Source organism: Globicephala melas, chromosome X (assembly GCF_963455315.2).
Source record: "Globicephala melas chromosome X, mGloMel1.2, whole genome shotgun sequence".
NCBI lineage: Eukaryota > Metazoa > Chordata > Mammalia > Artiodactyla > Delphinidae > Globicephala > Globicephala melas.
Window position 1 is genome coordinate 69,825,462 of NC_083335.1, and position 11,361 is coordinate 69,836,822.

The window sequence follows — 11,361 nt, forward strand, 5'->3', positions numbered from 1 at the left end:
CAGCTACCCAGACACCAGACATATACTAGATGCCTCTTCTCCCTCATTCTCCACAACCAACTCATCACCAAGTTTTAAAGGTTCTGTTTTCTCAATAACTGTCCAATCCACCTCCTCCTCTTCATCTCCATTTGCCAGTGCTCCAGTTGAGGTCCCATCTTGCCCAAAATAGTAATCTTTCCTCTAACCTCTAATTTCAGTATCCCTCCATCCTAAAATATCACTGCTAATGTGATAAGCCACTTTCCTGCTCAAAATTATTCAGACTATAGGATTAAATTTACCTTTTTTGCCTGATATGGTAACAGGTAAAGCTCCAGCAGTACTGAATTAGGTATGCTCTCCCATACCTCTGTGGTTTGCAGTACTGTTTCCTCTGTCTTGAAGACTCTCCCCATGCTTGTCCACTGAACAAATTCCTACTCATCCTTCAGAGCCCAGATTAAATGCTACCTCCTCTGTAAAGCCCTCCCTGAATTCCTCAAGTAGACTCTGGCTTCACTTTCTCCATATTACCACTGAACTTACGCATATATACCCTTACTAGAGACTTCATTGTAAATGATGTTTCCTTAACTCTCTTCTTTTTTAGACTTCAAGATATTCGAGGGCAGGGGGACTGTATAATTTCATCTCTGAATACCCAGCCCCTAGCAGAGTATCCAGTGTCTGGCAGAAGGATACACACACACACATACATACATACACACTGAAATAAGGAAAAAAGAAAGTATGTTTTATTGATTTTATCGACTCTTTGACCACCTGCTCTGGGCCAAGAATGTTAAACACTTGGCATATTATCTCATTTAATCCTTGCAGCATTCCCTACTTGGTATCTCTAACTTAAAAATGAGAAAACTGGGGCTCTTTGAGGTTTGGGAACATGCACATTCACATTTATCTTCAAGGTAGAGGCAAAGGTGAAAAAGAGTAAAGAACTGAAACTCCCTAGGGGATAGTCTTTCCTCAAAAGGGCCGCAACCTGAATCCTCATCAGCTCTATCATTCATTCAGGCCCAAAGCCCTCAAATAGTGTTCTATCTACAGACCACAGACATGTACATCCCCTTTCCATGAGGGGAATGTCCGGAAAGGACCTTAATCTCATAGAAATGGTACCTCTTGATCTACCTCGGTTTCATCTTCTCATCCCAAGACCCCAAGTGGCCGATCACAGCCACCTCCATTCCTCCTGTTTGGGAGCTTGATCATCTTCCTAGCTGTCTTGACCTGTCTGTGGCCAAATGCCTTTTCACTTGAACTGATCTGAGATCAGATGGGAGTTTGCAAAAGAAATCTTTTTCAGAAATTGAGGGGAGGAGTTCGGGGAGCGCGCGGAGCGCAGGTCCCGCGGCGGCGGCGGCGGCGGCGGCGGCGGCGGCGGCGGCGGCGGCGCGGCGCGACGCGACGCGGCTCAGGCGACGGAGCGGGCGGCCGCGTGCGCCGCCGCGTGCGCCTCCGCCTCCTCCGCCATTGCTGTTTACCCAGCTGCATTGTGGGAGTTTGACCTCCACCACCGCCAACCGCCGCCTCCGCTTGCGCCGTCGCCGCCGCCGCTCGCGCCGTCGCCGCCGCCGCTCACGCCGTCGCCGCTGCCGCTCACGCCATGACCGACGACGAAGTCATACGGAAGCGTCTCCTAATCGACGGAGAGGGTGCTGGAGATGATGAGAGAATTAATCTGCTAGTGAAAAGTTTCATTAAATGGTGCTACTCTGGAGCCCAGGAAGAGGGGTACAGCCAGTACCAACAAATGCTGAGCACACTGTCCCAATGTGAACTTTCAATGGGCAAAACTTTGCTGGTATATAATATGAATCTCAAAGAAGTGGAAAATTATGAAAAAACTTACAAAGAAATAGAAGGTAACATTGCTGGAGCACATGAAAAAATTGCTGAGTTCAAAAAGCAAATTCTTCAAGCAAAACAAATACGAAAAAATCGCCAAGAATATGATGCATTGGCAAAAGCGATCCAGCGTCATCCAGACAGGCATGAGACATTAAAGGAAATAGAGGCTCTGGGAAAAGAATTAGAGCATCTTTCACGTGTTAAACAAAGTGTTGAAGATAAGCTAGAATTGAGAAGAAAACAGTTTCACGTTCTTTTTACTACCATCCACGAACTTCAGCAAGCACTGGAAAATGATGAAAAGCTCTCAGAGGTAGAAGCAGCTCAAGAAACAAGCATGGGAACTGATCCTAAACCATAGACTAACTCATCACTCACCATTCCCAAGAATACTGAAGTAGCAACATGATCTTAGTGTGTTCAGAATTTGTTGTGTTCTTGAGACAATTAAAGTTTTGGCAGTGAACTACGTTGCTGTTAAATTTTAATTCACAGTTCATTCATATTGCTTCACACAAAGGGAGATGACTTCATTATATGTTTGTTTTTATTGAAATGCCTTTTTTTTTTTTTGCAGTGCGCGGGCCTCTCACTGTTGTGGCCTCTCCCGTTGCGGAGCTCCAGACACGCAGGCTCAGCGGCCATGGCTCACGGGCCCAGCCGCTCCGTGGCATGTGGGATCTTCCCGGACCAGGGCAGGAACCCATGTCCCCTTCATCGGCAGGCGGACTCTCAACCACTGCGCCACCAGGGAAGCCCTGAAATGCCTTTTTTATACTTAAAAGTTAGGAAGCAACATCCAAAAATGTTTAATGAAGTATTTTCAAGCCAGATATGTTAGTGCTCATTGGTATTCTAGGTAGTTTTTAACTGGTAACATTGATTTGCTCACAAAATAAGTGGAAGATAGTGAGAAGGTGGCATTTCTAGGATTTACCTGAGAAAATTAGTAAATTTCTGGAAATCATTACCACTTTTGAAAATGAAGTCCATGAATAGGCTCTCAGGAGGGCCGTGAACTTGGTGAAATTATGTACAAAATGTTTGTGGTGTATGCTTATTGTGGGAGAGGTTCCATGATATTAAGAATCACTGATATCAGAGGTAATTACAAGATGCAAAGTAAAATCAATATGCAAAACTTTCTAGAAAAAAAAAAGAAATTGAGGGGAACACACAAATTTTTAAAAATTCCAGAACCCTAGAAATAAATGAGTTTATAGAAGACATTCCTTTTCCTAATGGAACTCAGATCTTTCCACTGATGGGCTTGGCTGGCACAGTTTATAGGGCACTCAATCCTATTCCTAGTCTTGGCCTCAATCCTGTCTCAACCACGCTACTCAGACTCATTGCCTGGAAAGTTTGGGTTGGTGCCATCATTAGGGCTGATGGGATTCTCCATCCTTTCCAGAACCTGCTTTGTTAATTTAGCTTTGGACAGGGGGTGAGGTGGGAACATTTCCAGATTATCTCCTGGTCCTAGGAAACTTTATACTTGTCCTGAGTAGCTCTGCTGGCCCCTGAGAGAACTACCCTGGTTCCTGGTCCCATGTATGAAGAAAGCACTTATCTAGCCCTCAAGAGGCCTTTCTTGCACTTCAGGGGGCCTTGCAGGGGTTTCTGTAACTCCTCTTAGAGACCTCTATGGCTTTAGTCTCTGAAAAGCCTACCTTCACCCCGTCCTGTTTCTCTCGGTCCCTTTTGGTTTTCCTGAAGCATATCTAGGGTAGACACCTCTTGGGGTGGTGATTTGGCTCACAGCAACATGCTTGTGATAGTCACTGCTGATTGTCTAGCCAATAGCTATTTCCTCACTTTTTTTTTTTTGCTAACAGATGGAAATATGTTGGGTCCTTGGTGGTGAATTAACCAATCCCAGAACTCCATATTCCTAGACATGATATTGGTAAAACAATGAATTTTCCTCCTAGCTTAAGTCACTTCTGATGTGTTTTCGATTAATTGCAGCTGAAAGCATCTCTGGGCATGCCCCAATTCACAGGCCTAATAGTCAAGTCTGCCCTGTGCTATATGACCCTGTCTTCCCTCCATCACTTATTGTTCCAGGGTTTAAAAATTTGTTCCAAGTTGGTCCAATCAACTTCACTCTCTGGGGAGTTTGATAATGGGATACTCAAAGCAACAAAGCTTGGGTGCCAGTCATTGGAGCTGAGTCTCATGAGTGGCAGTGCTCTTGTGAGGAAGGGTCACAAACTTATACTGTTTAGGTCTACAGAGACGTCCTGGTTTCTTCCCCTTCTGAGGCCAACTCTTCCTTTTGTTGCTTGCAACCAAAGAGCCCTAGATAATGACATCTAACCGATTAGAACTACTTCTACCCTTTTGTGACACACAGCTGTTATTCTAGGCCTGAAATTACAAATTGCTTTCATTTCCGTGTCAATACTGCCTAGAGTGCTCAGTTTAAGACGGATTTTGAGGTTGAGTCAGCACTGAAGTTGGGGTGCAGTGACCAATTAGTAATGTCCACCATAGGCACAGGAATGGGTATAAGGCACTATATACAATCGTTCCTCTGTATCCATGAGGAATTGGTTTCAGGACCCCCATGAATAGCAAAATCCGTGGATGCTCAAGTTTCTTATATAAAATGGCATAGTATTTGCATATAACCTATGCACATCCTCCCATATACTTTAAATCATCTCTAGATTACTTATAATACCTAATACAATATAAATACTATGAAAATAGTTGTAAATACAATGTAAATGCTATGGAAATATTTGCCAGAGCAAGGCAAATTCAAGTTTTGCCTTTTGGAACTTTCTGAAAAATTAAAAATATATATTTTCAATCTATGGTTGGTTGAATCCTCAGATGCAGTATCTGCCAACATGGAGGGCCAGCTGTATTTGCAGTGGTTAAGTGGCACCAAGTATTTGCAGACCTTATCTAGGCTAACACCTGGGGCTGTTCTCTCTAGGGGCCTATGTGGCTTCTTTCTGAAGCCCGTCCATCTGCCCAGTTCACTAACACAACTTTGTGACCTTGGCCACATCACTTTCTTTCTCTGAGCTCCAGTTCTGTAAGTGTAAAATTAAGAGGTTGGATCAGATGATCACGAGGTCCTTTCTAGTCCTATGACTCAGGTTAGGCCCCTTCAAAGGTCAGTAGAAGACTCTCTGTCTCTTCTCATTTCAAAACTCACTCCCCTCCCCCTATTACAGCACTCACTGAGTTTCAGTGTCTCGCCTGAGAAATGCCTCCAGTTCTTAGTCTGTTGGCAGAGGAGAGAGGATTGGCAGGTCTCGAGCCCAATGAATCATCAGGCCTTTCCCAGTTCAGGTTATAATCTCCACCTACTTCCCCAGGGTTTCTCTGATGATTCATTCAGGTGCCCCTCTCCTATCCTTGGGAATGACCTTCCAGAATTTTATCTCTCCAGTTTTGCAGTAGAAAAATACTTCACATGCTGAGTTATGGTAATAGACCATCTTCATAAACAGTAAAAGGGTGATTCTCTCCTGCCCTCCCTCCTCTGCCCCACCTCCATCATCCACACCATGTCCCACCCTAATCAGGCCTTCACCCCACCCCTTGGCTGCCATTGCACCTCCCCTTCCTCTCTCCCTCCAGACACAGTTCTGCATTCCTGAGGATTTATTCTCTTATATGCCAACTGCCTGTACCTCTCTCTTTTCCCTACATTAGGCTCTGGCCTTTGGTGGCAACCCAGCCTTTACCTTCTCCCCACCCTGCCACCCGGCTCCAGCCTCATTGCCCCCCTTGAGGGCCTCTCCCGCTGCAGCTGTTGCAGTCTGAAGAAGCACAACAAAAAAAATTACCACATGTATTAAAGTGAAGCTCTTGTTGGACAACTGCAGATTTCCCTGGGCAGGATTTCAGTTCGATGTTCTCAGGGTTCCTACGCAGCCTGAGTTTCTGCCCAGACCTGCCCCACCCCCACCCCAGATGTCTGGGTCTGTAGGGAACCAGAGCCCTGGCCTGTCCCAGAGGACCAACACTCCAGAATTTCCTTGTCCACAAGTCAGGGGCCAAAGGAACAGAGAGGGCAGGGGAAAGTCAGCCAAATGGGCCAGGGAGCAGGCAGCTTGCCCTGTAGAGGAGTTTAAGTCAGAACTGGGGGCCTGACGGCAGGGAGCCAAGCTTCGCCTCACTGAAGCAGAAACCAATCTTGCAAATAAACACATAAACAGATTACCAGTGAGTCAGTAAGGGCTGCTAAAGGGGTTGGAGAGTTGAGCTGTCCCCAGCCCCACTCCCCGGCACTTGTCCCAAAGCTTAGGCCCCTGCTTTGCCCAGGAGGGCATGGAAGAGGGATTGGGTCTCCAAAAGCATAGGCCCCACCCAGCTTCTCAGTTGCTGAGGGAAGCCCTGAGCTTGGCCAGGCCCGGGCCTCTCTCCACTGTTGCCCCCTTTCTCCCTGCCTTCTCCTCTCGGGATCCCACTCCAACTTTTTTGTCTTCTCAAGCTTGGACTCCTGCTCATCTCGCTTGTGTGCACTTCTGCTATCTCTTGCCAGTCTTTCCCTGCTCCCAGCCACTTTCCCAATCGCCCTCAAGCACATTTCCCACTATGCACCTCCCTCTCTGGGTCTCCTTTCCAAATATCCACCGTGAGCCTTGAAAATGGCCCCAGGGAACGCTCACTTTACCTCCTCTCCCTACGCTTACTCTTTCAGAAGCCCAGGCAATTTCAGTTTGGGCCTCAGTCTGTCCCAGGATGCTGAGACCCCTGTCCAGCCTCCACAAGCTTACTTAAGGGATGTTGACATGCTATCGTACAGAACTGCGGTGTGCAGGCTCTGAGCCTCAGAGAGACTTTCCCAGCCTGGACCTTTCTGCCACTCCCATCACAACCACTAGGGAATGGCACCAAGTCTTCAGGTGCCCAAGGAGGGCCCAAGGGGATTTTGATAACAGATCAGAAAGCATGCCTCCATTTGGCCAGAGGGAGGGCATACTGCCCTTGGGTTAGGCTGTAAGTTCCATAGCTCTATCTGTGCTGTTCCTTCATCCTCAAGGCCTAGGTGTCTGGCACATAGGAGGCACTTAACAAATAGCTGGGAAAATGCGTGCATACGTATCTAAAAGAATAAAGCTTATAGCAACAAACTTCTAGGGCATGGGATGGTGCTTCCTCATAGGACTAAAACCCCAAGCAGACTAAAACAATACCTATTTATTAGCTCACAGTTCTGTAGGTCAGAAGTTAGGATGGGTTCTACTGGGTTCTCTGCTCAGAGTCTCATAAGACCAAGATCAAGTTTTCAGTTCACTTAGGCTCTTATCTGGAAGCTTGAGTAAGAATCCATTTCCACGTTGATTTAGGTTTTTGGCAGAATCCACTTCTTTGCGGCTGTAGGCCCTGTTTCCTTGCTGGCTGTCAGTTGGGGGCCCTCACTGCTCTGACAGAGGTTACCAGCATTTCTTCTCATGTGCCCCCTCTGTCTTCAAACGAGCAACAATGTGTCAACTCTGACTTCTCCTTCTGCCTTCTCTTCGGCCACCAGCTGGAGAAAGTTCTCCGCTTTTAAGGGTTCCTGTGATTAAATTAGGCACATCTAGAAAAAACTCTTTTTTATTATGGTAAAATATACGTAACATAAAATATACCATTTTAACCATTTTAAGTGTACAACTCAGTATCATTGAGTACATTTGTATTGTTGTGCACCCATCACCACTAATCATCTGCAAAACCCCAAACTGAAACTCTATATCAATTAAACAATAATCCATTCCTTCCTCCTCCAGCCCCTGGAAACCACTATTCTACTTTCTTTCTCTATGAATTTGACTATTCTAGGTACCTCATATAAATGAAATTATGCAATACTTTTTCGTGTGTGACTGGCTTATTTCACGTAGCATAATGTCTTCAAGATTTATCCATGTTGTAGCATGTATCAGAATTTCCTTCCTTTTTAAGGCTGAATGATCTTCCACTCAATCTCCCATTTTTTAAGGTCAACTAGGCTATATAACATAACACAAGCATGGGAGTAATATCTTATCACACTTACAGGTTCTGAGAATGAGGACATGAAATCCTGGGGGCCATTCTTAGAAATTCCACCTACCACAGCCTCCAGTTCAGGGATGTTGAGTATTGCTGTCTTCTACCCAGAGCAAACAGATCAGTGTGTGTAGTAGTCAGAACATGCATTGGACCTGGTGAAAGTGGATGGTGTGGGGAATGGGCTGAGAGATCCAGTGAGGAAGGGCACTAATATTTATTGAATACCCACTCACTATGTGCTAGGTGCTGATAGGTGCTTTTACATGCATTATTTCATTTAACCCTCACAACACCCATGAGAAATATACATTACAGACTCCATTTGACAGATGAGGAAACAGGCTCAGTGTGTTTAAATGATTCTCCCAAAGTCTCACAACCAGTAAGAGGAAACACGTGCCTGACACCAAAGTCCATGCTCTTTCCACTATACATACCACCTTCCAATACTTGAAGTGAGATTGGTCAAACCTATGAGGGCATGATCAGATGGCTCTTGCCCCCACTCCTCTCCCACCTTGCCCACCTGTAGTGGAACAGTATTTGTGCATGCTGGAAGCACAGCAGAAGGTGACTGTTAAGGACTGAATGTTGTGTCTCCCCGAAATTCATATGTTGAAGGCTTAACCACAAATGCAACTGTATTTGGAGGTAGAGCCTGTGTAGAGGTAATAAAGGTTAAATGAGGTCATAAGGGTGGGGCCCTGATCACACAGGCTGGTGTCCTTATAAGAAGAGGAGATGACCCCAGAACTCTTTCTTTCCTTTCTCCCTCCCACCCCTCTCTCTTCCATGTGAGGCCATAGTGAGAAGGGCAGCTGTCTGCAAGCCAGAAAGAGAGCCCTTTCCAGGAACCAAATCTGCTGGCACCTTGATCTTGGACTTCCCAGCTTCCAGAACTGTGGGAAAATAAATATCTGTTGTTTAAGCCACTCAGTCTGTGGTATTCTTTTATGGTAGCCTGAGTAGAGTGAGACAGTGACCGTGATATTCAGTGGCAAGATCGAAATAAAGCTCCCAGCCCACTTGTGCAATCCCACTCTATGTCTTTGACCTTTCTGGTATACACTGAGAGCCAGCCTTGGTGTCTTCCTGGCCCTGGCTCTGGGGCCAAGAAGGAAGGGGGAAGGAGCCAGTTTCTGAGCCTCAGGTTGGCTTGATGCAGCTGCCTGTGAACTAGATAGGGCTGTTCATGCAGCTGGGGCCCTGGGTGCGAGGCCACCTCCCCGGGCAGGGCCAGGAAGGCTGCAAGAGGAATTAGCTCCAGCTGAAAATCTGCAGCAAGAAGCAGGGCAAGTGCATGGTACCATCAATGTGCAATTCATTTGTGACTGCAAACAGCATATTTGGGATGTGACAGCAGACTGCAGGGTCAAGCAGCCAGCAGAGCTGGATTGGTTTGGAGGCAGTTCAAGACTCTAAACTGAAAAACCACATTTTTTGGGAAAGACCATGAGCATCTGTTTCAACCCCAAGATTGGCCCCTCCCCACTGATGTTGCTGATCTCTTTTATCAGAGTGTATAAGTCTCAACTGTGGCCCCTAGAAGAAAAGCTCCCAGTTGTTCAATGGCATCTCACCCTCGGGGCTCTACCTTAGTTATCTTTTGCTGGGTAACAAATTACCACAAACTTTGTGGCTTAAAACAACAACAAATTTATTATCTCATGGCCTCTATGCATCAGAAATCTGGGCAAAGCTTAGCTGAGTCATCTGCTCAGGGTTTCACTAGGTTGAAATCAAGGTGTCCACAAGGCTGCAATCTCCTCTAAAGCTTGGAGTTCTCTACCAAGCTCACTAGTTGTTGGCAGAATTTAGTTCCTTGTGATTGTAGGACTTAAGTCTCCATTTTCTTGCTGGCTGTTGGCTGGGGATTACTCTCAGCTCCTAGAGGCCACCCTCGGGTCCTTACTACATGGCCCTTTTCATAGGCAGCTCATAACACAGTGTTTTACTTTTACAAGGCCAAAAAAGAGCATCTGCTTGGCCCTCTCTGTCTCTGTCTCTCCCTCTCTCATTTTTAACTGTTTACTTGGAAATAGTTATAAAATTGCAGGAAGTTGTAAATATAGTACAGAGAAGTCCCATGTATCCTTATCCAGTGTTCCTCAGTGGTTACAGCTTAAATAATTATAGTACAATGTCCAATCCAGGCAACTGACATTGGTGTGACGTATGCATATAGTTCTACGCCATTTTATCGCATGTACAAATTTGTGTAAACACCATTGCAGTCAAGATTCAGCACTATTTTATCACTTCAAAAGTCTCCCTCCTACTATTCCTTTATGGTCACGCCCACCCCTTTCCCTCCCACCATCTCTAACTCCTGGTAACTATTAATCTGCTCCCCAACTATAATTTTGTCATTTTGAGAATGTTATACAACAAACAGTATGTGACCTTTTAAGACTGGCTTTTTTTTCACTCAGCATAATACCCTTATGATCCATCTAAGCTTTTGCATGTATCTATTGTTTGTCCCTTTTTATTGCTGAGTAGTATTCCATGGTCTGGATGTACCACAGTTTGTTTAACCACTCACCTGTGAGGGACATCTTGGTTGTTTTCAGTTCTGGCTATTACAAATGAAGCTGTTATGAACAATTATGTGCAGATTTTTGTGTCAACATAGGTTTTCATTTTCTTGGAATAAATATAAGAGTACAATTGCTGGGTTACTTGGTAAGCATATGTATAGTTTTTAAACAAACTACCATACTCTTTTCGAAAGTGACTACATTGTCTTACATTTCTATCAATACCAGCAGTATATGAGTGATCCAGTTTCTCACCTCTTCACCAGCATTTGGTGTTGTCACTTTTTAAAAAGTTGTTGTTGTTGTTGTTTATTTTAGCCTTTTGGATAGGTGGCTTTAATTAGCAATTCCCTAATGGCTACTGATGTTGAACGTTTTTTCATGTGCTTATTTACTATCTGCATATTCTCTTCATGGAAATATCTCTTCATACCTTTTGCTTATTTTCTGATTGGATGGTTTTTTACCATTGAGTTTTGAGAGTTCTTTATACATTCTAGATACCTGTCCTTTATCAGATACATGGTTGCAAAGATTTTCTCCCAGTCTGTAGCTTTCTTTTCTTTTTCTTAACAAGATCTTTAACAGAGCAAAAGTCTTTAATTTTGATGACATCAATTTTATTATTTTTTTTCTTTTATGAATCAGGCTTTTCATGACAAATCTAAAAACACTTCACCAATTCCTAGGTCCCAAAGATTTTCTCCTATGTTTTCTTCTAAACGTTTTATAGTTTTACATTTTATATTTATATCTATGATCCACTTTGAGTAAATTTTTATGTAAGGTACAAAGTTTACATCAAGTTTAATTTTTGGGGGGGCTATGGATATCCAAATGCAGCAGCATTGTTTGTTGAAAACACTTCTTGTCTCCTTTAAGGGCTCACCTGATTCAGTCAGCACTCAGAATCATCTTCCTTTTGATTAACTCAAAGTCAACTGATTATGGACCTTAA

The 11,361-nt window shown here is 44.5% G+C and overlaps 1 pseudogene; it reads left to right on the plus strand.

Moving 5' to 3' along the window:
- Positions 1-1,609: 1,609 nt before the first annotated feature.
- On the plus strand, positions 1,610-2,215 carry LOC115847348 (THO complex subunit 7 homolog pseudogene; annotated as a pseudogene).
- The last annotated feature ends 9,146 nt before the right edge of the window (positions 2,216-11,361 follow it).